This window comes from Camelus bactrianus, chromosome 25 (genome assembly GCF_048773025.1).
Source record: "Camelus bactrianus isolate YW-2024 breed Bactrian camel chromosome 25, ASM4877302v1, whole genome shotgun sequence".
Classification (NCBI taxonomy): domain Eukaryota; kingdom Metazoa; phylum Chordata; class Mammalia; order Artiodactyla; family Camelidae; genus Camelus; species Camelus bactrianus.
This window is the reverse complement of record NC_133563.1, coordinates 27,529,247-27,556,677: the sequence shown is the minus strand read 5'-3', so window position 1 is coordinate 27,556,677 and position 27,431 is coordinate 27,529,247. Positions and strand designations below refer to the sequence as shown.

General features: G+C 45.6%; 2 long non-coding RNA genes across 3 annotated transcripts in view; one reads left to right on the top strand and one right to left on the bottom strand.

Moving 5' to 3' along the window:
- Window positions 1-14,837, bottom strand: part of LOC141575034 (uncharacterized) — a 56,335-nt gene extending 41,498 nt beyond the window's left edge. For both annotated transcript variants that reach the window (XR_012502273.1, XR_012502272.1), the window contains exons 1-2: window positions 14,705-14,837; window positions 14,169-14,242 (exon numbers count right to left, since the gene is read on the bottom strand). This is a non-coding gene — a long non-coding RNA (uncharacterized LOC141575034). The remainder of the gene's footprint in view (window positions 1-14,168; window positions 14,243-14,704) is intronic.
- Window positions 14,162-27,350, top strand: LOC141575035 (uncharacterized). The gene is made up of 3 exons (XR_012502275.1): window positions 14,162-14,266; window positions 14,739-15,082; window positions 16,472-27,350. It is a non-coding gene; the product is annotated as an uncharacterized LOC141575035 (long non-coding RNA).
- The last annotated feature ends 81 nt before the right edge of the window (window positions 27,351-27,431 follow it).

The following is a 27,431-nucleotide window of genomic DNA, read 5'->3' as shown; positions in this document are numbered from 1 at the left end:
TTATAAATCTCTCTGACTGACATATGGTAAAATTAGCTTTTACCAAACAAACAAACAAACAAACCCTTAATGGATTAAAACAACAGCCATTTATTTAGCTCCTGATTCTGTGGGCCAGTAACTTGGGCTGGGCTCAGCTGAGACTCATTCATGCATCCATGGTCAACTGCAGGTCAGACTCTGTTTCTGGGGATAGCTGACTGTAGACTGGGGTGACCAAGAAACTCGGGCAAGCATCTCTCCCCATCCAACAGGTTATCCTGGACTAATTAAAATGTCAGTGCCAGGTTCCACGTTTAGTAAAAAGCTTCCACGTACAAGCATTTTCCCAGCCTCTTCTTGCATCACATTTGCTAATTTTTCATTGGCCAAAGCAAGTCCCATAATCAACTCAGAGATGGGAAAACAGACTTCTCCTGTTGACAAGAGGAAAAGAATCTGTGGCCGTTTTTGCCATCAACCACAACTTCTTTCTCTAGTCTCGTCTGTTTTTGTCCCTACTCTCATCTCCATGGACTCTGTTGCAGCCAAACAGACTGCTCACAGCTCCCTCACCCTGCATTGTTCTCTTAGGCTTTGGCTGATGCTTGCTATGCTCCTCCTACTGTTCACCTAGCCAGCTCCTGCTCGGTCCCATCCTAGAGGTCCTTTCCAACAAGAAGCTCTTCTCTCATCTCCAGACAGAGGTAGATGTTCCTCTGTGCTTACCATGCTGTGTTACAAATGTCTGTTTTCTTGTCCATTTACCCCACAAGAATATAAGGCACTTGAGAGCAAGATGTGTTTTCTGTGAAATACTTGGTCCCTAGTGTCATACAGTAGGGAGCGCACAGCTATTCATTTGTCAACTGATTAACTGCATTGAAATAAAAGAAAACAGATATAGGAAAGCCTTTTGCAAATCCATAAGAAGATATATCACAATAATGGAATCCTTGGGTTGGAAGGGACCTTGATTATTTTCATGTCTGTGCAAAAATTGTTAGAATAACATAGTTAAAAATTGCATCTCCGTCCACTGGGCACAGCCACAGGGATGAGAGTGTTGCCTCTTCATCAGAGGTAATTCTCCCACTGAACTGTTTTTAGGCTTAAAACTTTGTCTCTCCAGTTGAACCCAAATCAATCTTCAAGAAACTCCCACCTGTTGCCCCAGACCTTCCTTCTGAAGTCTTAAGATAAAGATAAAGCTTAATGTTTCCCATACATCAGGCCTCTTCATCCAAGATCTAGCAACTGTTGCTCTTAGCATGTTCTCACAGCCCTCTCCACCCTGCTTGCCCTCCTCTGGGCATGCCCAGTGTGTCTCTGTTTTCTTTGGAAAATGGCATTCAGAGCGGGACAAGACACTCCCCTGGGATTGGAGATGTGTCTTTTGGCAAACCAATTGTCAAGTCCATGACAGCAGCAGCGAAGTTTAGGGGCTCTGGGAATTGTAGTCCCCACAGAGGTGGAACTCAGCCCCAAATCAAAACATTAGGATGACATTTCCAAGAGGTGTGTTTAAACTCTATACTGACACTGGCAGGAGGAAAACCTGCATCCTTTTCACTCGTTCTTACCGCTTGTATCCAGGTCAAGGCCCCCAAAAGGCCAAATTCGCCAGATTTCAAGTACCTCTGGTAAAAAGTGGCAAGAGATGTTGAGGTGTGTTTCATGGTGAATAGATCATAAGCTTCAGAAGGAAATAAACATGGATGGAGCAACACGCTCCAAAACGGTGTAGGTGCCTATGTTAGGAAAGGGAGCGAACCCCCAGGGTGTGCAGTTCCTCACCACCCCCCGGGCTGCTGTGAGGATCACATGTGTGTAATTACAGCCAGCACTTATTTGGGGCTGGTCCTGAGTCAGGCCAAGCATGTACACACGTTTTATATGTTTTAACATTTGCCCACCTCTACGAAGAAGGTTCTATCACTGTGCTCATTTTGTAGAAGAGGAAATGGAGGCTCAGGAAGTTAAAATCATTTGCCCAACATCACAGAGCGAGTGAGTGGCAGTCCTGGGCCATAAACCCAAGTCTTTCTAGCTCACTATGGGCTAGAAAATCTCCTGTCCCCTTACTGGAGCATCAGCTCCTAGAGCTTCCACCTTGCCCTGCACATGGGCAAAGTTCCCTCCGACAAAGAGGGAGGGAGGCAGGGGAAGCCACGAGTAGATACAGAAACTGTCAGCAAGTGACCTCCAGGAAGGACTGAGGGAACATGGGTGGGACCCTGACATTTCCTACAGGACAGTGAACCCTCCCACCATATTGGTGCCTGCAATCCTACATCAAAAGTCAGAGGTGATTCCTGCCCCTAGATGGTGACGGATGTGAGCTGCCACAGCTCAGTAACCACAGGGCTCACAGCCCCTGTGCTCAGCCCTCGGTGGGAAAGCCGTAGCAAAGACTCTGGGCTCAGAACAATGCATCAGTCTCTTGGGGTTTGGCAGCGGTGACTGATTTTGCTGATGTATTGGCACACTTTGCCAGGGATAGATTAGAAAGCAGGAAATTTTTGTCTCTAAAGGGAAAAGGAAAACCCACCCCAAAGTGTTATTTTGCTAACAGCCTCAACTTTGTAATAAATAAAGACTGCAAATGGGAAGAAAATGCATAAAATGAAAATAAGCCGAGTGAATCATGGCAGGCGCTATGTACAGTATATAAATATTCATGTTAAATTACCTTTTACTCCAACTCCACAGTTCTCCTGTGTGCACTTAGGGCTGAGTGGTTTTGGGAGGCCTCAGCTACCAACCCAAACGCCTGTGCCTTTTGCAAGAGCAGGAGGAGTAACTAAGAATGATTCGCAGAAGCCTGAGTAATGTGGTATCCCAGTGTAAGCCCCCAAGCTCAGGCACCCTCCCTGCATTTGGAAAGGGAACAGTCATTCATCTCTGGGTCCTTTCTAGTCAACGGAAACTGAGCTGAGGGAGAAAACGGGGAGAAAATCCTTAATCTTAGCAACAGCAGGATCTGGTGTTTTAGCTGCAGAGCTTAAAGGAAAACAAAACAAAACAAAAGGCCTTGTTGAAAAGTTCAAATCTAGGTAACCAGTTTCTGAAAGAGGCTTTTGTATGAGTGGGGAGATGGGCCGTGGGGGCCAGAGGGAAAGTGGGCCAGGCAGGGAGGCGCCCTGCTTTCCTGCCTGGGAGGGGGTGGGCTCCCTTCCTTTAGGGAGAATGGGGCTGGTACAGGCTGTCACAGCGCTGATGGGCAGGCCGGCAGAGGGAGACCCGTGCGCCTGGAGGCTGAGCTGGCTCGGACCAGCATTCCCTCCCTACTTCAGCTCTGGCCTTCCCATGACCTTGGGGTTAAACTACAGTCAGGCCCAAAGGCCACGATAACATTTATCTCACTGTTCGGGGCAGCCACGAGCTGCTTCCCTTCAGAGGCAACTCTAAATGTGAGTTGTTGGAGTTCCCTCATGAGGACACAGAGAGGTGCTTTGGAATCTTCCTCTTCTGGCTACCCCAGCTTTGTCCCCACCTGGAAGGCACGTGGTATCTGTAGTGGGTGTGTGAATGTGTGTGTTTATACCACGTCCGGTAATGGTCTGCGTGCAAAAACAGATCCCACATAAATTCTTTTATATATAAGACCAGAATGACTTTAAGGTGTTAAAGCTGTTTTTTTCCGGTGCCTTATGGATATAAATTCATTACATCAGCCTTTCCTTCAAATAAGGGTTTACAGTCCATGGAGTTAAAACTCTGTAAGTATACCTTTGTGTGTTTACTCCAGTTAATTCAGTAAGCACTTTCTGAACACATGCTCTGGGGCAAGTGTTATACTCAGGGCTAGGAGTGCCAGCCCAACTAGTGTAGAGAACAGAGCCAGACTGGACTCAAATTCTGGCTCTGCCACTTGGACCTAGACCTTAGGTAAAAAAGCTGAAACTTTTGGTACCTTAGTTTCTCCATCGGTAAAGTGGAGGTAAAAATGCCTCATAAAGCAACTGTGAGGAGTCATTAAGATACATGTAGGAGGCATGGCAACACAGTGCCTGGAAACCAGGACTTCTATGCAAGTGTTTGCTGGGATTAAATCTCAGATGCTTCCTGCAGAGAGGGCACAGCCGAACAGGGAGCATCTCGGCAAGTTGAAGCCCCATTTCCTGACCCTCCAGTAACCCAAAGAACCCTTAGTCTTTCAAAAACCACTACTAGTAAATTATTAGTAACTAGTAGCTTAAATCACATTTTCTTCATAATAGCATGTTCACATGCTACCAGAAATGGCAAAGAAAAAAAATACGATAGGAGTGCAGGATGTGGGACGGGTTGCAGGAAGTATTTGATCATCCCTCAGGAGGGGAGAAATGAAACTGAATTTTCCTTTTATACCAGAGGAAGCACAGACTCATCCTTACCCAGGCTTGGGTGGGGACCACATGCATAACCCTCTGTTGCCCCAGGTAGGCCCTACGTCAGGTGCTCAGCCCGAAAACATCGGCAGCTCTTTCACTTTGACCTTGAAAAGGGAAACGCTAATCATCTTAGCTAACTTTCATTAAATACTTAGTGCTAAGCACTGTGCTAGTCCTTAATGCCATGTCATTGTTTAATCAGCTCAGCCACGCCATGGACATGTTTGTACAGGGTCTCCTCCATTTGCCCTACACAACCACCCCCACCCTCCTCCGCTTTGCTCTCTGCCCCTAGAGGCTGGTCTGTACTGATTATATTGCCTCCTCTCCTGTCTTCCAGCTTCTAGTTGAGTTTGGCCAATGGGGAGCCTCAAGAGAGTAGGATTTTGGAGAAGGGAAGGAAAGTCAAGTCAGACCCTCCCCCCACCACCACCACTGCCGCCACCACTACCGCCACCAAGGTCTGGTAGACTGAGGTCTTGGCTCATCTCAAAGGGATCTTTTTCAAGCATTTTTGGTTAAAATGCTTAAACCTCTTCCCCATTTTGGTTCCTGTTCCTTTTTTCGCCCCTCTTTCCTACTGGCTTAGGAGTGCCCACAGCTCCGTGTGACTCACCAGGGTTCCCTCACTGTTTAGATGGTTTCCTAAACCTTTCACACACCTACAATTTCTCCTTGGGTGAACACGTTCTGTTTGAAGGATCCTTACCTGAGTACAGCACCTATCTCCTGTTGGGATCCTGATGCATATGTACTGTTATTATACCCATTTTACAGATGGGTCCAGAGGGGTAATGCAACTTGCCCAAGACATCACAGCTAGTCAGTGACAGGACTGGGTTTCAAAACCAGATCTATCTAAATCCAGAGCCCACATTCTTAACTGCTGTACTGTAGTTGCGATAAACAGTTCTGGACAATGTGGGTAAACTAGGAAGTCTGGGGGATACAGACTTGAGCAGCTCCTCCTGGAAGCCTGCAGTGGGAGGAACTACACACTACAGGTGGTCTGAATGCTTGTCAACCTCTTTTTCAGGCAGGAGGCTGATGCATATTAACATGGGGTGAAGAAGTACATCCTCGCTGGGTCTCCTCGTCCTGGAGTCACCCTATGATATTAAGCAGAAAACATTTGCCGGTGCAGAGGCTGCAGGGGCTGCCAGATCTCGCGCGTATTCCAATCCTGGCTGGTTATCACACCCCAGGGCCCTGTTGGCCTTTCTCTAATTGTCCTGGCTGAACTGTGAGAGGCTCCCATTGGGGCAGAGTCTTATTTAAAACAGCCGACCAGACCAGGACAGGCAGTGATCGATTCTTTATTCCAAAGGAAAAGCAGGGCTACTTTTGCCCCTGAACGTCTAATTCATTCACTAGACCCCAGGAGAATTCATAGCGGGGACTGACTGAGGATGCCACTTGCATCTAAGCAGGACTGCCCTCCGCATGCTGCCTTCTGTCCTCCACCTCAGGAAGCTCAATGATCTTTATTTAATGCTGCAACACTGAGGCTTCCTCTGCAGAGGGAGGAATTTATCATCTCAGGCTTCAGATTAACCGGGGAGAATTTTTTAACTAAAATAGTTACATATACACATCTCCATAAAATAGTTTTATGATAAAATAAGGAGTCTACTTCCTTGGCTTAAAGCAAAAAAGAGTTGAAGCAAAGACTCTCAACTGTGCCTTCTTCCAAGGAGTTCTGTTACCTCTTGTCTCCATCTTGGTCCCCACTGCACTGAATTGTGTTTACAGATCATCCCCTGCACTAGAAAGTAAGGTCCTTGAAGGCAGATCATGTGCCTCTTTTATCTCTGGTCCCATCACAGCACAACACCTGGAACACAGCAGGCACTCAATATATATTGTGAGATGAAGAGACACTTGGGTACCCCCAGAGCAAGGACTGTCATCAGAGTGTATTCTGTAATTATATGTTGACTCTTCAGCCTCATCCACAAAGGCAGACACCATATTTCATTTAATTATATACTTCCTGTGTGTGGAGCTTCGTGACTGCTCAAAACATGTTCTGCAGGGAAAATGATAATGGAGGATGTAGCAAGCAAGAAACAAAGCTTCATTAACTTCTGCCCTCCTGCACTACTTGAAGATACCTGCCCATCTCCTTGGGTTGGTGTCATAGGATCATGCCCAGTGTATGTCCTACCATTCCGAAGAGAGCCACACTTTCATCATGGAATTGCTCTATAGAGAGGATGTGGAATAGAAGAGTCTGGGAAGGAGAATGCTAGTTGAGCTGGTCACTGGAGCAGCAGCCTCTTCCCTCACCCGAATCAACTCTTAGTCATCCCTAAGATCTTTCCATAGGAAAGTTTCCCTGATCTGAACAGCAGTCACGTTGCCTTCCTTCAGAGCTCTCCTCACTGTTTCTGACTGTATATTCATTGTGTGTCCTCTTCGGTGAGAGTCAAGCACTGAAAAGTTCCATCAGTTCAGAGTGAATCTATTTTGCTCATTATTCTATTCCCAATGCCCAGCTTGATGTCTTCCAACTGGCTGTTCAGTAAATCAGTGCTGAATGAATGACTGAGTGAATGAACGAATGAGCAAATCCTCACTCTATGCTCAGCTCACATGGGACCACATCTTCTCATCTGGATTCCAGTGCTCTTTCCCTAACACCAGCTATTTTAAATGGTGTGTGTGTGTGTGTGTGTGTGTGTCTGTAGGAATTGGGGTTTTCTGTGAACCAGTCACTCTCATCCCACTCCTGCATCTGTTTCTGTGGGTGCTGCCCCTGCAGGGTGACCTATTCAGTGTCTTGGCCACCTCAACAAAGAAAGCTATAAACTATAAACCAGTGGTTCTTAAACATGCTTTCTGTAGAAAACTTCTTTTAAAAATCTACACCTAACAAATTGTGGTACATCCATACACTGGAATATTATGCAATGATAAAAGATGAGCTATCAAGCCACAAAAAGACATGGAAGAAACTTAAGTGCATATTGCTAAGTAAAAGAAGCCAACCTGAAAACTCTATGTGCTGAATGATTACAATTATATGACAGTATGGAAACAGTAAAAATCTCAGTGGTTTTCTAGGGGTTCAGGGGAGGGATGAATAGACAGAGCACAGGGCATTTTTAGGACAGTGAAACTATTCTACATGGTACTGTAATGGTGGATACATGACATTATGAGTTTGTCAAAAGCCATAGAGTATAAAACGAAGAGTAAACCCTAATGTGAATTATGGACTTTAGTTAATAATAGTGTATCATATTAGTCCATCAATTGTAACAAAGTTACTACAGGAATGCAAGATGTTAAGAATAGAGGAAGCTGAGGAAGAGGGAGGAAAGGGGGTTCATGGGAACTCTGGACTTGATGCTCGAAGTTTCTGTACATCTAAAACTACTCTAAAAATGTAAAGTTTGCTCATTTAAAAAAGTCTACATCCTAGCTGGTCACTCAATATGTAAAATATGAGAATAGAGGAGCATTGTTTGAAGTAGGGGTGTAGCCCCCACCTCCCACTTTACACCCACAAACACATCTCAGATCTCACCTTCCTCCACTTGGGTTCCTGAGACAGCATTATGGAAAACTCCCCATTGTTCTGGGCAGTTACTTGAAACTTTCTCTTGCTTTACCCACCCCCCAGCTCCCACCCCAACTCTTGGCACAAGTGTGCCCAGAATAGTTTGAAAGGGCTCCTGGCTCTGTAGCCCAACGTTGAAACCCACCTTTAGAAAGACATGGGTCTTCTTGTGGCTTCTCGTGGACCTCAGCAAGATTTTCCTGAATTTAAATTTTTCTCGTTTTAGCTTTTCCTCTGCATTCAATGAGAAATCCCTGTTTGGGTCCAACCATCTCCCATAAATTCCCACCCAGGACCAGGGGGTAGGGGAGATGGCCAAGGAGTGCAGGGAAAAAGGAAAATTAATTTTGAGCTGGATGTATGTGAAGCCAGACTGTTTTCATATGCCAAAGCCTAGACTCTTCAGCCATCCTGCTGATAAACACACCCTAACTGCCAACAAAGAATCTAAAAGAGAACTCAATAACCCCTTGGAGGCAAATCAGAAGGTATTAACTAAAAGTGGTGACACCACAGTTACTGGCAAATGTTTGGTGGGCAGAGGGGGTACCTATGAAATGCCGCAGGGCACCAAGACAGTGAGGAACCGGGCCCACCAATTAATGAAGAGTGTCTGAGCAGGAGCTGTGTCTAGAAGGTTTCTGAAATAAGCCACAGCTGCACAGCTCAGGCCCCTGGGAAGGGGAACAAACTCACTCTCTGGCAGCAGGGAGGGGAGACGCACCGCATCACCATGGCTACCTGGCAGCGCCAGCCTCAAAGCCTTTCAGGAGTCTCTACTATTTGTGGAAACCGGTAGCATTCCCCAAAGGCCAGCAGCATTCCTCCAGTCTCATGCACTCAGTGATTGCCTCTCTTAACTTTCCCTCACTCCAATTAAAAAGCAAGAGTGGTCCTGACACTCCACTCATGCTGGAGACCCTCAGTGACGCTCAGCAGGAATGCCTCCATCAGAGAGCCTGCATGGCAGAGGCGATCCCGGCGATTTCTAGTGGCCACAAATCCCATATAGTCACAGACCCCAATGTGGACCTTCATTAGCATGCTCTTAAATTCCTAATAGGATTGGAGGGGGGACAAAAAAAGATCCTCATTGATGTGACCGATGTGCCAATTAAGGACTCAAGGCTCACTTCTTTTGCTTTCTGTGTTCTGTTTTCCAAATACAATTGCAGAGGAAGGTGAGTGAGGAGATAATGTTATCTCTATTGTATGTTTGCCACAAAGAACATTCAGTGAGCAACCTTCCCTGTGGGGGCCAGCGGTGGATGTTTATCTACATTTTTTTCAAAGAAAATCAGGAAAATGTGTAGATTGGTTTCATAAGATCATGTTTTGGAGAATAATAGAAACTGATTTTTAAACTAGTTTAAATTCTTATTAACCAGACCCTCCCAACCAACTAACAAAACAAAAATCTAAAAAGAGAGTCTGCGGTTTTCTGTGCAATGGTCCCCAACACCGTGCACATGTATTTGTCTTTTCTGGCCAGTATATCTTCATTATTCCAGAAGGGACATCACTTCACTTCTGGGTGGCGTCTCTAAAATTGCTCCTTCGGCAACCCTTTTCCATATATGAGGTTCTAGTGGGAACTGCCAATAACAGTATCCCAATTGCTTGGCCTCGGGATGAGCACGTGACTCACAGCAGACCAGTCGAAGTTCTTTCCAGTGATAATGAGAATAGAATTAAAGAGAAGACCCATTTCCCTTTGGGTGGGAGGCTGAAGAAGTGATTCCTAGAACTGAGGGCGGCTGTGATTTCAGACTTAGGGGAAGTGGTTTGTCTAAAGGAATGAAGATGACTTGCAGAGAAAAGCAAAGACATGATAGGAGGAACCCTGCAGACATTCGAGTCCTTGGTTTAAGGTATATGTGGTAGATTGTTACAGTAAGGAGTCCCGATGCCATGCCTCCTTGCACACACAACCTTGCACACTGTCCCGTTCCACACTGATTCAAGTCTTGACCAAGTGACTCGCTTTGGCCAGTGGGACATCAGCAAATGAGATGCAAGCAGGGGCTTGAAAAGCATGTACACGTTGGGACCTACCTTTTCTCTTGCTGCTTTCAGAACTTAGTCACAGTATGAAGAAGCCCAGGCTAGCCTGCTGGAGACAGATGGCCCAGCCAACTGCCAGCAACCATGGCCAGACAAAAAGAAAACCATCATAAACCACTTGGCCCAGTTATGCCACATAAGGGACACCAGAGATCGTCAGAAGAACCGTCAAGCTGATCGCAACTCAAAACGATGACTCACAGCTTACAAGTGAGCAAATGAAATGGCGGTTGTTTATTTCACCAAGTTTTGGAGTGGTTTGTTGCTCAAAAATAAATAACTTTCTGCTCTCTGAAGCTATTCTGCCACTGTGTGAAAAAGGTGACAATAGGGCAAGAAACCATGTGGAAAGCAAGGCCCAGATGACCATCCTAGCCATCTATCTAAGGGCACGGAAGTAACACCCTGCCCAGATGACACTACAGGGAGCAGAGAGGAGTCTCCCAGATGAGCTCAGCGCAAGCTGGCAATTCACAGATTTAGAAGCAAATCGATGTTTGTCTAAACTTAAACTTTAAAAACTTAAAAAGTCACTAAGTTTTGGAGTGGTTTGTATTGAAGCAAAAGCTAACTCTTACAGCCTTCTTGAAGCCACTCCGTTCTTGCTTTTTTCTTGAAGGCAGTTTCGTTCCCATTTTGCCCAATGTGCTGTGCATGATTATTAAGTACATTCCTAATATCCAGTCACTCCTTTTCCCTTGACTACAAAATCCTGATTTTGTGTCAGAAGGCAGTATACCCAACTAACTACTCACTTTATCCATTTCTCTTGCAGTGAAATATGGTTATGTGACACAGTTGAAGCCTTAAAAAGGGATATTAATAATTGATGAGATAGACCACACCTCCTTCCACTATCCACCCTCTTTCTTACTAGAATACAGATGTGATGACTGGGGCCACAGCAGCCATTTTGAGTGAATGAGTAAAAAAATAAGCAAATGAGCCATGAGTGAAAAAGAAAAGAAAAAAGAATCACAGAGATGCCAGACCTGACATTATTGAGCTTCTAAAGCAATGCCAATGACCATCTAACTCCAGAAGTGTTGTTATACAAGAAAACCAGAAACTTGGTTCTGAGACACCTGTTTAAAGTGGGCCTCTGTTACACACAGCCAAATACAACCTTAAATGATTTAAGGAAGATTTTGATCACTTATGACCAAAAGAGTCCTGACTCATGATTGAGCCTTCCCTTTGGGGTGTCCTGTGGCCGCTGCTGAACTCCATAAGGTGCACACTGTAAGGTGCACTGTTCTTAAGGTGCGCTGCTCCCTCTATATCTCTGGCTTGCCTGTGGAAGCAAAGTCATTTCTCTCTTTCACCTTCAAATAGATGAGAAAGGTGGGTATTTCCCAGAAGTATTTTATTAAAATGCAAAGAAAAGCACAAAGGAAATAATTACAAGAAATATAAACAGCATGAAATTGCTGGGTTCCCATATTTGACCCTAAATCACCAAACAAACTTTAGGAGCCCCTATTCTAGTCACTTTCCTATATGGCAGTAGTTCTCAAAGTGGAGCCCCCAGGCTAGAAGCAGCAGCATCCCCAGAGAACTTGTGAGAAACGCAAATTCCCAGGCCCTTGCCCAAACCCACTGAATCTGAACCATGGGGGTGGGGCTAGCAAGGAGTGTTTTAACAAGCCCTGGGGGAGATTCTGATGTAGCTAGTGTTTGAGAGCCAGTAATTTAGGATAATTATTTGCCAGTTTTTTGTGGATTATTAAGCCCTGGATCCTTTTCTTTCAGACAGTGTTGGGTAGAGACAAGGATATGGTATCAAAGAGAACTTCGTGCCATACTGGGACTCTGCCATATTAGCTGTGACATTTTGGGCCAGTTGATTAACCCCTAACTCCTTAGTGGGGGGGTCTTCATTTCTTCACAGGTAAAATGGGATATTACTTGATAGGACTGTTTAAGAATTAAATGAGACAAGACCTGCAAAATGCCTACTCCCTGTTCAGCTCAATGCAGGTACTAAAGAAAGTCAGCTAGTTCTTTTCAAGTCTGCATCTCAGCTATGAGATCACAGGTCAATCCAGAAGCAAATGTCTGGCATATGCAGCCATCTTATTTTCAAAAATTAAAAACAAAACAAAACATAAGTTCCCTAAATTCGATTCAAATCTCCCAATACTCCTAGATACTCACTTCTGCCAGGTGTCGAGATGAAGAGTCCAGCTTATTTCTTAACTGATTTACTAGAATTACTGACACTCATCACTCCCTAGTGTTTAATCTGGCCTTTCCAGGCTGTGGCTGGAGGAATTTCCCTCCTCTAGAGTGGTTCCATCCTCCTCATCCCCAAGGGTCTGCCATCAATCCATCTCTCTCCACTGAACTGTAAACAGCCTCCAACCGTATCATAAATACTCCAAGAGTTAATCACATTCAGAAACAATCATTCAGTCTCAGGAACCAATTCAGAAACATCGGAGTGTAAGACAGACACTGGAACATGGTTTGCTTTTGTTTGTGTGTGTGTGTTTTGTTTTGTCTTTTTTATAGTTTATTGTTTTGGATAAGGAATCCACATCCATGATTCAAAAGTTCAAATGCTGTAAAAGAGAATGTTATGCTAAGTTACTTTCTTTCCCAACTCTGGCTCTTAGATCCCTCTCAGAGGCAACCATGCTTATGAGCTTTTTGGATAAACTTACAGAGATGGTCTGTAAGTGGAAAAATCATGGAGAAGAAAATCATGAAAAAAATTGAGAGAGACCTCTTATCCTTTGTTTTCTACGAAATGTGTATGTCTGATTTACTCTGCACACAAGTGTGGCTACACATATCTTTTGGGATCAATCTATTCTCCATCACACCTGCCTGGTCACTCATCAGTCCTAGATTGGATTTCTGGTCCCCGGGTTGAATTGCCCCAGGAAGGCTTTATGATAGTGACCAGCTCCCTGTTAATTTTTCTCATGCCCAAGTCTGGGCAGCAACATCTCAATGTATTGGAGACTCACACTTGGCACTGCTCAGTCCTTAAAGCCCAGTCTCCTGGGCTGCACCCTCTCTCCTCCTGCACTTCTGACACCCACTGACAAGCAGCCTATGGAATCTTAGTCCATCCCTTCCCCAGTTTTACATTTGGGGAAAATGGGGCCCAGCCTAGGTTCAAGGAAGTCCCTGAAGGAAGATGGAGGGCAGTATATCCTAGAATCGGGATTCTAGCATCAACAAAGCTTGGGCAAAGTAGGGTTGGGTGTCCAATAATAGCAGGTTTGAATCCTGGCTTCCTTACATGAGCAGTGTGCTTTCTTGGTTCTGGAGCCTAAGTTGCTATATCTATAAAGTGGGGTGTTAATAATTACATATAGATTCATTCCAATTAGTTTTTAAAATGCAGAACACCAAAGGGTACATATTATAGAGTGTTGATAATTCTCCAAATTTTAAGTGGCATTCCTATATTTCTTAAAGAGCTTCACCCTCAGAGCTCTGGCTTTCTTTCTTATTTCTGTAAATGTTATGAGCACATAGAGAACAGCTTACACATAAGGGATACAAAGATTATCAAGACATTGCCTTTGTCCTCTAGAGGTGGAAGGTGTGGCCGAGATGGCCAGCCAGTTCCTACAGCACAGTGAGGGCTTCCTTCTGTGGAAGAGTGCTGAGGAACTCTGGGAACTGAGAGCACTCATCTACCTCTTGTTGGCAAAATCAAGGGCAGAGGCAGGTCCAGGATGGGTGTGACTGGTGGGCCAAGGCCAACTATGGGCTCAAATGGAAACACAGGTTTCCCAGCATATTTCCTCAGTGATGCCCAGGGATCACACAGTTACTCAATACCACCCTAGCTTCCCTCCAGGATTTCCCAAATACTGTAGCCTATGCCACGGCCGCTTTCATTTCTGAGTTTCCAGAAGTGCAGGGCCCAAGAGTGCCCCTCTTCCACACCCAGGCATGTCCTTCCACCTTTCACCTTTGGCCCCGGTATGACCTTCTGACGAAGTCTCCTAAAATAAGCTTCTGAGGATAATCTGTCAGGCACGTGATTCGGCAGCAGGGCAGGGAATCTTCCCTGACTTCTTCAGATAGGGTCTTACAGCGCAGCGTGAAATTTGTTTACCCTTATCTTAGCACACAAGAACAAATGATCCCGCCCCTGGTATAAATCCAGCAGCCCTGCATCTGTGGGTAGGTTTCTGTGTAAATCTCCAGCAAACTCTTACCTAGGCTGACTGTTCACTTTTGTTTGCTGCCTTTCCCTGGCTCCAGGCTCACCAGCAGACACACTGGCTTTTATCTGTAGCAGTAACAGAAAAGAGAGGTAAGTAGAGTCACTCTGCAGCAGAAACCCCACCCCCACCCCGGGGTGGTGTCTTCTCTCCCAGCTGAATTGCACTGGCTCCCTCCCCTCGGCCAGAAAGACCTACCAAGCCTGGGGGAGCTCTGTCCTCCGCAGCCCGGGAGATCGGAACTTACTAGCTTTCGGAGCCCCTTGTAGGCTCACCCATCCAAGGTGGTCAGTACCAGCAGGGGTGAGGGACCTGGCCAAAGGGGGTTTAAGTGGCATCAGTAGCCCCAGTGCCGAATGACATGGATCAGAGAGGGGAAAAGGAAACCTTCTAAACAGCTAAGGGCTAGTTCAACTTCAAACTTCAAAGTAAGCATCCTTGGCCTGGGTGCTGAGGCCTCAAAGACAACAAGGATGGCCTAAAGAAAATTTTAAAAAAAAAGAATCATTAATAATAAAATCAATACTTACCGTCAAGTGTACTCCCCTGTCCTTAACTCTCCAGGTGCGCTACCTTGCAGTGCTCACAGCAGCCCAGAGAGGGAGGTACTGTTAAAACTAGGGATCTGAAGCAGAGTGGTTAAGTGATTTCCACAAGGTAATCCAGAGGTAAGAGCCAAAGCTTAACTCGAACAGGTGGTCAGACTTTGGAGCCTCGGTTCTAAATCAGTGCTTCCCAGGAGTTAACACTCACCAGAATCACCTGGGGATCTTGTTAAAAGACAGATCCTGGTTCAATCAAGCAGGGGTGGGGCTTGAGATCCTGCATTTCCTGCAAGCTTGGCCCTGAGGCCTGTGCTGCCAATTGGAAACCACCCTTGGAGAAGCAAGGGTCAGCCTGAGTGAAGGGTGAGTACCTCTGCTGATTCACCAACTGCTTGTTATGGGTCCACAGAGAAAGAATAGAAATGGGGAGGGAGCTGCTAGAAAGTTTATAACTGTTTGACAGTTATTTTATATCTGCTAAATGGAATAATAGTAAAAAAAAAAATTGGGCTCATATATTGTTACAGTCTTTATTCGTCTAGTAGTTTATATCTGTTATTTCACAGGGGTATCAGCTCACAGAAAGATGGGAATTATAAACAAAAACAAAACAAAGAGCCTGGCCCTTTTCTGCAGATAATTTTGTAACCGAGCAGGACCCTGTGGGACCTTCCAGGGTCAGACCCTTCCCTCATGTCCTCTGCTGTAGCTCCTCTCTGAAGGACCCAGATAATAGTATCTTGCGTATTTTTCCTGAGTTTTTCAGATGCTTAAGACCACCACCAAAGGGAAGAAATTAACTGCTTGATTGAGAACTTGTGGCCCCAGACGTTCTGGCACCCAGGGGTAGTGTTAACCAGCCGCCCCGTCACTCCCACATCAACCAATCGGAGAATTGTGCACCAGCTGATCACATACCCTGTGACCCCTCTCCCTTACCTGGCCTTTAAATATGCTTTGCTGAAACCCTCTGAGGAGTTTGGGGTTTTTCTGGGCAGGAGCCATCCCTGTCCAGCCCTGCAATGAACCTTTCTCTGCCCCAAACTCATGTTGCAGTTTATTTGCCTTTGTGGTGTGGCAGGTGCGTGAACCTGCCTTTGGTCACAACTAGAAAATCACTTCTCTAAACTACTACACTGTACTGGCTCCCCAACAGATGGGGAGTCTGTTACCAGGATGTGTGTGTGTCTGTCCGTCTGTGGGTGTCTTTGTGTCTCTGTGGCTGCGTGTGTCTATCTGTGTGGGTGGGTCAGTTGTCGGGGGGACACGACCAGTGTTGTGGGCAGTAAAAGAATTTAACAAAGGCAAAGGATGAAAATGGAAAGGGGTTTTATTTGGTCAAGCTGCCATAGACAACAGCAGGCCACACAGACAAGAGGTGCCTGTGTGAGCCCCGTGGGCTGGCTGTTGGAGTGTTTTATAAGGTCGGGTCACAAGGTGCTTGATCAGCCTGTGCACAAGTCTCTGACTGGTTACAGGTGAGGTAAGAGGCTTAGGGTCCGTGAAAGGCGGTGGGGTTTACGGCTCTGATAAGATGGGCTGAAACAAGCCAGCCTGAGCTATTGTGAGATTAGGCATTACCTAATTACCTGGGGCTATTAGTTTGTTAAGGGGAACACGCCCAGTCAAGAATGTACTGTATCTGGGATCTCAGGCAGACATCTGAGAGCCCAGGAATGGGGGTTGTTGGACTTTGAAGGATGACAGCCCCACGGTGGGTGTCTGTCTTACCTCAGTTCTCATTTTCTGTAGGTTCCATTTCCATATGGTTTTAGGGGCCTTCCCACCTACCCAGCCTCATATGCAGATGGAGACTACCATCCATAAAGCTCAAGTAATGTGAATTGCAGTTTGTCGCTTCCTGGTTTTGGAACCTCAGCCAAAATCTCTCAACCTCCTTGAAGCTCACCTGTGGGACAAAGCCGCTGTCTGTGTGGCAAGGATGAAAGGATAGAAAACATGCAGAGTGCTTGACACAACCCCTGGAACCATCACTGGCAATCAATAAAGAGCAGATACAACTATTATTAGGGCGAAAAACAAAACAAGAGCAAGAAATAAAGTCATATCAGACATTCCTCAACTTTATCAGCATCTTTGAGGAAATGCCCTGATACTCTGCCAGGCACTGGGAAGGCAAGATGCAACACTTCTCTCCACAAAATAAAATTAAAATTTCTTCTTCAATGTACAACAGTTATAGCCCCATCTCTCACAGAAGTCTACAACTACAGTGAAATTTTAATCCTAACCACCGTTAGGCAGAATAGTGCCCCAAGGCGCTGCAAGATGTCTGATCATCAAGCAAAAATGTAATTATTTTCATTCTGCTCCAGAAACTTAGGCAGGTGAGTGAGCTAACACAGTTTACAAAGGTTTTCAATAACAAGGCATGAAACACGGCATGTTTTATTTAACCTTCAGTTAAGCAGAAATCCAGTTAACTAGAGATCAGCAAGGCGGGGAGTGTTCCTAGTTAATGGCTTTAGATTCTGCCTGTAAGTCATTTAAATAATGACTCAGGAGGCAGAACCCGCTAGGGTTTGAGGACTATGGAAGGAAAAGGGCTGAGGACAGTTTTGGTAGATCAGTCTAGTCCCTGACAATGAGGACACGAATTTTTAAATCACTAGGAGAAGGGGAATCTTTTTGACCTTGCCAAGATGGCAGACTTCAAGCTCAGGTTAGTGTTGTGTTTAAGTGCCTGCCGGGATGTAATGATTCGGTACAGCATGCTGAAATCCAATTTATTTATCTTAGTTGGCATGTCCCCAAAGCTCTTATGACTCAGACCCTCCCACCGTAATACATTCATTTGTCAAATTAGTCAAGGTCCCCAGGTGGTTTTTTTTCCCCCTATCCCTGGGCCATCCTTGTATAGAAAGTTCAGGTTCCTTTTCCCAATGGGGCCATCAGTCTGTTTCTGCAATCAGTATGGGCATGCTAAATTCTAAGAAGCTTGTCTGAAACCCTTGGGCTAACTGCCATGGGTGAAACATGCCCCCACTTAAAGGAGGAGGAAGAGGAAAAGAAATCACTGAGTTAATGCCTGCATTTTGCCTCACCAAGAAGCTCCTTCTTGTTGTTTGTGGCCTCGATGGGCCATGCAGTGGTCAGAGTGCAAAGGAGCCATGTCCAGTGGGGCTTGGATTCAGACCTGCCCGGGTCCATATCCAGTTGGTTGCATGACTTGCCAGCTCTGTGACAGGGACAAGTCCCTTCTGATGTTTCCATTTCCCCAGCTATGAAATGCGTATTATGATAATTATAGAACTTGCCCTGTGAATTTGTGAGGAATGTTAACCCGGTCATGATTACAAGCAGTTAGCACCCTATCAGGCACAGAGTAAATCCTCCTGCCATCTGAGACAAGACCTCATCTTTTTGCTGGTTCATAGTGAAGGATACCAGAATATGCTACCCCAAAATAGGCTGCTTTGGTACAAGGATTATTTTGAGTTAAAGGCAACTGAGAAGAAGCAGATAGAAGGAAATCTCTCCGCCTTGTCCCTATCTAGCTGAAAACAGAACATAAATTTTCCCTGTTAAGTTCTCTCTTCCCCACTTCCACGCCAGGAAAGGGATAACAAACTTTTCATTGGAGACAAGATGGCACCTTGAAAGGGTCTACATAAACAAGTCTTAGCAACAAGCTTTTCTCCATCATTTGTTCCCCCGTATATTTGCATTCCCACAATCTGCTGCCCCTAGAAGCTCAAGGTTGTTTTCCTTTGTCTTGTCACTTCTCTACAAAATCCTCATTCTTGCTGAGATGCTATGCAAACCCAAGTTGAACCACCCCTCTAATCTACCCGTCACAGAGCACTCACACGTTAATTAACTCCTATTTGTTTTTCTCTTGTTAATCTGTCCTTTGTCAGTCTAATTTGAGGACCCTAGTCAATGAACCTAAGACAGGTAGAGTAAAAAAATTTTTTCCTGCCCTACAATAGATATATGCAGAGTGGTTACAGCCCCTGTGATTTGCAAAAGCTAAGTAACATAGCTTCTGTACTTAACGTTTTTGTGCTCAGTCTCTGAATACCCCTTGTCTGACATTCCCAACTGCATTTAGGGCTCTTAAGACAAAGGCCCCATTCTATGCACTCATTAATCCATTACAAAAATGCTAAGTTGGGGTGATGGGTCTTTGAGCTTCCAGAGGGCAAAGATCAGGTTTCAGTCCCTTTGTACAGCAAGTAGGAACAATGAGTAACGTAAAGGAGGTGTTCAATAAGAATTCCTGGAATCGGACGGCCAGGCACAGCAGCTGACTGCCATGTGAGGTGGTGCACATTGAGCTCCTGCCATGGGGCCCAGGGCAGGGCTAGACCAAAGGTAAGTCCTCACCACGTAAAGGGAGACCATCCCGTTCTTCACATGCATTCCTGCCAGATCATTCATTCAATCAACTGGAAATCAACCCCTAGTACAACAAACTTCAGAAAAAAATCATTTCTTGATATCTGTTCTCCTTAATACGCCCTTATGGCTTTCTTCTTGTCTTTGTTTTTCTTTCTTTCTGTTTCTCTTCCTGGACTCATTTCATTCCATCAAGCTTCCTCCTGGTTCCACTTAACACCTTAGTTTTGCAAACCTGAGCATATACCTGGAACTCAAAAGCGCTTTTTTGAAGAGATGTTTCTCTTGCCACACAGAGTATCAGGCTAATCCAAAGAGGATTCATTTACTCAGTGCATACTTGTTAAGCTTCTACTGTGTGCAGGGCACAACACTGAACACTGGGGACGCCACAGTGATACGCCAAAGTCTGGACTCCTGGAGAGACAGGGAATGGTGAGCAAATAAGCAAAGCCATCCCTACTATAACAGGCGTGTGTAGGAAGTAAACAGGGGCTGGGGAAGAGAGGTGAGTAACAGGCTAGTTAGCAAAGTTCTTGCTAAACAAATCATTGGAGACAATGCAAAGAATTTAGCTTTGTGAAGAGTGGGATGAAGAACATTCCAGGCCCAAGGAATGGTTACGTCAAAGCCTGAGACAGTCACAAGCTTGGTGTGGACAGGCCAAGGACTGGTGTGGCCGGGGCATAGAAGGCAGTTGAGAAACTGGCAGATGAGACCAGAAGGATAGTGAAGAGTCAGACTCATGAATGAAAGCCCAGGATGATGGCTTCATCGCCTGTAGATGGGACCAAGAGGTGTGTGGATTATGAAAACCACTGAACTCAGCCATATGGGTTACTGTCTGGGCAAGGTGGGTGGCTGAGGTTACCCCTACTCCCTGGCACTGTCTTGTTGCTGATTCTTGGCTCTGCAAATCGCTAGCAGTGTTTCTATGGGCAAGATGTTTACATTGCGGAGCAGGGGTCAGGGGCATAGCTCAGTGGTAGAGTGCATGCTTAGCGTGCATGAGGTCCTGGGTTCAATCCCCAGTACCTCCACTGAAAAAAAAGAAAAAGCTTAAATTTACTATACCTCTGTTTTCTCATTTTTAAAATGAGGATAATGATAATCACACCTCCTTCCTAGGTGAGGATGCGATGGGTGAATACTTACAAAGCTCTTAGGATGGTGCTGGATGCAGTAAGCACTCAATAAATATTAGCTGCCCCTACCTTGTCTGTTGGTTTATTACCACCTTCATGAGTTCTCTGTCATCTGAGATGAGATCCTCAAGCTCGGAAACCCAACTCTGCCAACCCACTGAAAGCTGCAAGACTCCACCCACAGAGTCAGGCATAAAACCAGCCTTTTCATTTTTTCGTTTAACTACAGTTTATTGAGCCTAGCACGTGCCAAGTACTGTTGTGGGAGGTGGGGGAAACTCCATAAACAAGACAAGGGGCTCTGACTTCATAGAGCTTGTAGTCTAATTGGGAAAGGTAATAAAAAATAAACAAATAAAATATTCAGAACACTAAAAGGTGATAAGCGAGTTGAATAAGTGATTGAGAAATAGAGCAGGAAAGAGGATAAAGGGTATGACGGATGAAGAATGTCACCTGTCATATCAGTAAACAAAGGATGTTGCAGCCATCAAGCCATCAGCCACTGCAGCCACCCCAGCAGATCACCCTGAGGGGATGCAGGATAGGAAAGAACAGGATACTGGCCCTGGATAGTTAAGGTGCAGATCAAAGGTATGATTTCAATGAGCCCAGACTCTTGGATTTTTCCATACATAGAAAAATGCTAAATTCATTAACTTGAGATGTCTGGTTTTTCTTTAACTAACAGTAATCTTTTGAAGTTCTGACTACCTGGTTTTTGTTGTAAAGATGCCTGTGCATCCTGGCTCCTCCCTTACCTTTCTGGAGCAGTCCCCTCAGAGCTATCTGAGAGGCCGCCTCTTGGGCTTATGTCTGTGGCAAATCCGCCAAATAAAACATTTCTCAACTTTTAGGTTGTGCTTTTTTTTTTTTTTTTTTTTTTTTTTTCCGGTTGACAGTATGTATGGGAGGACATTTGAAATTTTAAATAGGGCTGTTCGGGAAAGTTCACCAAGAAGCTAACATCTGAGTCAGGAATAAAGAGCACACCATGAAGATATTGGGGAAAGTGTTCCAGGCAGAAGGAACAGCAAACATCGAGGAAATGAGCAAGAACCATTCCCTTCATGGGGGAGGAACAGCAAGGGGACACTGGATGTGAGCGAGTGGGCGTCAGACAGGTAAGGGGGGAGGCAGGCAGGGCTGCAGGATTATTTTAGGGACTTGGGCTTTTCTCTAAGGGAGATGGGGAGCCGTGGGAGAGTTTTGAGCAGAGGGGTGGCCCTGCTAGGGTCCCAGTCTCACAGGATTGCTGGGGGCTATTGTGCCATGAATAGACTGTAGGGAGGTGAGCCCTCCATGGGGATCCCTTGGCCCCAGGCCTAGAAGTGGTTTGGGAAAAGCAGACAGAAATTGACCAACCAGATCTGGTGAGCCCAATGCCCCAGTTACTGGTCCCCCTCATCTGGCCTGCAGAAAGCTGTGCTGAACGAATGCTATCTTCCTCTCTCTTGCTGGAGCTCTCCTTCCCTGGGAGCATGAAGGATGCCCAAGGAAAGAAAAGGAGGTTGGGTTTGTTCTGCCGAAGCTTCTCTAGTTATTGACAGCCTTGTCTCCTATCTGAATAGCTTACCCTCCCCTTCTTTGCACAAGAAGTGCAAAATAAGATTCTTAGAATTTAGATTTTTTTTTTTTCTGAAATCCCTACGTTTGGATTTGCAGATATGCCAATATTTGGATTTGTGGAGCTGTAATTTAAGCTGGTCTCTCCCCTGGAACTGCCTGGTGAAATGCATCTTTCATGAGGCTTCTGCAGGAGCCCAGCTTCAAGCTCAGACTCACGAACACAAATCAAACTCTGGTTCAACATCAACAATATGATGTCAGGGGCCTCCAAAAACAGCAAGCTTCCAGGAGGGACAAGCCTCAGTGTTTTCCAACTACTGAGCCCCCTTCTAGGAAGGGGTTAAAAGCTTCCTTAATTTAGGAACAGGATGGACGGATGGAGAACTGATGGTTTGGGGTGCGTAACAGCCCCAGACCCCTTCTAAGGGCATCTCCTCCTAACCCCCAACCCACAGGGAGACTAGCTCTGGCCCAGCCTGCTTAAGAGAGCCTGTTCTGGGGCTCTTGGGGGAAAAGGAAATAAAATACAGAAGCCAAGGAAAAAGATGACATTCAGCCGCCTCTGCGCTCCCTTCCTTAATCTGGAGCTGGAGGAATCATTCAGCCAAAGTGCCAAACTCTTTCTGCGGGTTTTAAAGCCCAAGATAGGCAGGCAGGGAGGGTGGAGAGAGAGGGAGCAACTTCAAGCCAGTACCTTTCAAAGGTGAGACAGACCCAGCCCTCACCTCCTGGAAAGAATCCAAGTGAAGAAAAGGAAAAAAAAAATAAAAGAACCCCAGAAGCAGATCATAACATTTATTGTCTCTTTTATTGGATGCCCCAGCTTATGTAACTGCTGCTATAGGTACAACCTTGCCTGGAGACGGGCCCCTTTGTGAGAGTGACGTCTGGACTAAAACACCTGACTCTCCTTTCTCCCCTCTCCCTTCCCTAATGCACCCCCAGCAACATTCCCAGCTCTGAGTCCATGAAATCCCTGGGTGTAGAAAAAGCCATGACCAGGAGAGGGAGCCACCAAGGTAGGGCAGCCCAGTGTCCCAGTCTGCCTAGGACACGGGGCTTTCAGTGCTAAACCAGGACAGTCCTGGGCAATCCAGGATAAGTTGGTCACTAGATCCAGGAGACATAGCAGCCCCCTGGTCCTCAGAGTGGCCTGTGTCTGGATGAATGACACAAATGCTGGCACTCCTGAAGCAGCTTGATGGGGCGCGAAATATGGACTTGGAGCCAGCCAGATTTGGATTTGAATCCGGCTTCTCCTACTTACAATTGGTAAAATTCCTACCCCCGGGCCTTTCTATTCTTATCTGGGAAATGTAAAAAAAAAACAAAAAACAAAAAAACAGGATTGGTGTGGAGATTTAGTAAAATGATGCCCATAACAAATGGTTATCCTTTTGCTTCCCATGTTAAAAATCATTATCTGGCTCTAACACGGCTCGAATCCAGGGCTCGGTGGGTGTAAATAACACATCTACACAGCCTGCAGGATTTTCAAGATACTTCCACGTACACTCCCTGTCTCATGTGAGGATTCCCAAGTGAGGCAAATAGTAGCTTCAGCCCCACTTTAGAGGTTGGAAAAGGAGGCTCAGAGTGGGTCAGGGACAGCTCCAGGTCATAGACCTGGCAAACAGGACACCACCCCAGGTCATGTTTTCATTCCGCTCCGGCTCACCTTCTGTGTCTCAACAAAACCCCAGCGATGGGTAACAGGCGCAGGTCAGTCTGGAAGTTTCCTAATATAAGGAAGGTGTGGAGGAACCTGTTTCCCAGCAAACTCACTCAAGTATCTAGGCCCACCATAAGCCTGGGGCCCAGCCCTGGGAGCAGGCAGAATTGCAGGCGCCTAATCAGATAATTCTGCCCTCCTACTCCTGTTTTGTACATTCTTGGATGGAGCCACTTAAACCGAGGTCTCACCCACACCTGCAGAGTCAGGGCCAATGCTCTGTCAGGTAGAAACATCAATTCTCAATTATTCCTCACTGCTCTGGAAAGGAATACTGTGAGAGTGACCAGCTGGCATGAAACACAACTTGTCTTTATTGAGTGCCTCCTCTTCTGAGGTTTGCAGGACGTGACACTTGGGTCACTGGTTAGGGGAGGTGGTGGCTGACAATTCAACTCTAACATTATTTTATGGCTGCTGTTAGGGAAGGTACCTTCACAGTTTTATCCTTTGTTCACCAGGCTCCATCTGCAGAGAATGCCCTTCCCCCACACCCTGGTCGCTTATGGGGCCTGCTTCCTCTCTCATCCCTTACAGTCCATTTTCCACAGGGCAGCCAGAGTGGCCACCCTAAACCTCCAAGGCTCTCCCACGGCTCCAGATGCTCCCTCTATCTCAGCCCCTCTCACTTGCAACCATGTATTTTTCCTTTTTCCTAAATACCCCAATTCCTTCTCACTTGGGGCCTTTCCTCTTGGTATCTCCTGTGGAGGGAAGGCCAAGGCAGTCTCCTTCTCATCCTCCAAGTCTCAGCTCAAGTTCACTTCCTCAGGAGTCCGTCTCTGACCAACTTATCCAAAGTAGGCCACTCCCCACCTCCTCTCTGTAGCAACAGTTACTCAATCTCATTACCCTAGTCTAGTCTCTCTGTGGCCCTAATCTCTCCAAGAAATTATTATTCGTTGACTTAAACTTGTCAATTGTCTCCTCCCATCAACATATAAAAGCTATTAAGAGAAAGGACTTTGTCTACTGAGTCCGAAGCTTTATCTCTGGAGCCCAGTAAAACCAGACATTCAAATATTAGTCAACTATTGAAGAATGTATTTCTTTTTATAACAAAGTAGTTAGAAGCACAGGCCCTGGGGTCAAGCAGACCTGCGAGATGGTCCCACTTACCAGCTGGGAAAAGTCACTTAGCCTCTCTAAAATTAATTGTCCTTTATAACAGAATTAAGAACGGACTCGGTGGTAGTTGTCATTGTGAATTTTAGAGTTGTGTCACCCCACTAGTCCAAACCCCTGATGGCAGGCACTTTAACATTCACCTTTGCATCCACACATCTTGAAACTTCCCGTCAGCATCCTTCACTTCCCCTTCCTGCAGGACATGTCATACTGTCCTAAGGAGTCTATTTATTTCTCTGTCTCCTCACGACACTGAGATCTACGGGGACATGAATATCTACAAAACCTAACACAGTGCCTACTCTAATTGTAGAACTAATGTGTGGTACATAAGACTAACAGGTACCTAGCAGGTCTTCAAGAAATATATTTTAAATCAAGCTCTCTTTAAAAAGGCATCTTAGATACATGAATTAATAGTATTAGACAGTATGTGATGAAGTGCTGAATTACATCTAATCAAGTGATACAATGTGTACTGTAGAAATTAGATGGCAGAGGTGGCCAACACAGAGGCTGCCAGGGCCAGTCAAGGAACTAGGTAGGTGAGATGGGTAGGACAGGGACTGGGGCCAACTGGAGGCTACATCTCATCTCCAAGACAACCGCTGCTCAGCTCTGGCTTTTGGCTGCCATCCTGGAATGTCGGCCCAATGGTCTCATTATTAACACTTTCAAGTGAAGCCGGAAATCTGAATTTTTATGTGAGATTCCCCAAGTTTCCAAATTGTTGACAGTTAATTTAAATTTATTAAACAAGTATTTGAGACAAGGAAAGCATGTCTGGGAGCCATTCTGTAACCTCTGATCAAGGGCCCTAGGGGATCAGATGGCTGATGGGCCCTAAACAGGCATTAATGGAAAAATCTACACAGAAGGCAGGCTATAGATATGGCCAAGAATTCTTCTAAGTGTCCATCAAGCATATATTGAGAACTTACTGAATGCCAGGCATTGGGATATAAAGATGACTCCAGCCTGTTCCCTCTGAGACTTCACGGTTGGTCAGTTCAAGAACTGTTGTTGAGCCATACTGTGTACCTGAACAGAGCTCATCAAGGCAAGAGGACAGACACCTGGAAAACTAGGTGTTTCCTTACTCACTAGATCTTTGTCCCAGAGCGCGGGCAGCAGCCACCACACTGCTGTGTCCTCATATGGATTCTTCCATCACAGGCAGCTGACTCAGTACCACCTAGGGGCAAAGTGGCCTACAGCAGCTGATGGCAGCAGAGGTTTCCCAGTCTAACAGACATGGGATGGCTCACCATTTCCTCTCTCAGCCTAACTCCTCCCTGAAAAATGGGTATCTACATGAGCTCACATGATGGTGGCAAATACAATTCAGGTAAAACAGGAGCTCCAAGGCATGTGTTATCAAAAAGTTCAGGGTGGACTCAACTGGTCACACATGTCTGAGGCTGGTCAGAAAATACTTAAATTTAATCTACAGAGCAGACACACAGAAGTTTCTTTTTAGTCTAACTTTTACTGTGATCTTAGACTTGCTGAAGGACTAACTTTCACCACAGCCCTGCCAATATTGATTGTTGGGGCTCAAAAGTACCTAAGTAGATTGATTTCTTTTTTTCCTCAAACTAAAAAGGATCACACTAGTGTTAGTATATTCCTGTTTCCACTGGTCAGTATACACACTGAATAAATAATAGTGTTACCTGGAAAAATGTAGTCAAGAGAAACAGTGATGGAAAACAGTGCAGAGGAGGTCTTGAGTTGCATTCTTAATTTCACCAAGAATTACTTTGGGTGTTCCAATGAAAGCCTGAGTTTGTCCCCGATCCATTATTAAACACACACACACACACACACACACACACACACACACACACACACACACACAAAACACTTTGGTGGCTTCCACTTAAGGTACAAGAAACATAATCAGCATGGAGGGGAGAGAGAGGAAGTGCCCTCTTGGAGTGGAGGTTAATAGGCAATACTGGTCTCCTGTCACTTCCTTCTGTAAGTCAGCAGGAAGGAAATATATCCACCGAGGGCCTCAGCTTATATGTTCTTAATTTAAAGACAATTAGGCAATTCCTACATCCTCTACCCCAGAGAAAAACAATCATAGCTGAATGCTTTCTTTCACTATCTGATGAACTGGGTACTCTCAAAACAACAATGGAAGTTACAAAATCAACTTTGTGCTAACTTCGAGGGGCATTAATAAATAGAGCTCTGGTCTTGGAAGCAAGTCGGTAACTAAGCCTTTGTTCTGGTTTATACTGTTTCCTTTCTGTGAATTTTTCTCCTACCTGAAAGGTTCACAGTCCTTATTCTGAAAATACCTCTAAACTGAAGCACTTCTCCAGCTGTCCTAGTAAAAAATTCTTTCCTGTGACCTTTGCCAAGAAATGGGTTCTAGGAAAGAGAAGAAAGAAATAAAAGTCCACTTGCTTCCTAATGACTGTTCCTCCCTCCCCAGGCACTCTGGGAATGAAGAGGTGAAGGGGAAACGGAACAAACACCAAACTCTTAATTCCTCTGTCATCTCTACACTGGTAGGTGGCGTTTGCTTTCCAACTTCTTTTTAAAGCTCATAGCTCATAAGAAAAAAAAAATAAAAGACCTGAGCAAGCAGTGAGGACCCCACAACAAGGCCTTGCTCTAAGAGGGCAAGCGGGGTTCCCACTGATTTGGTGCACACAACCACGCATATCCTGCCAGTTCAACCCGCCCCTTGGTTAGTTACAGCGGGATTTAAACCCGCTCCGTGGAGGGGGCGTGGCCTGGGCGGAGCCCGGTGGCCCAG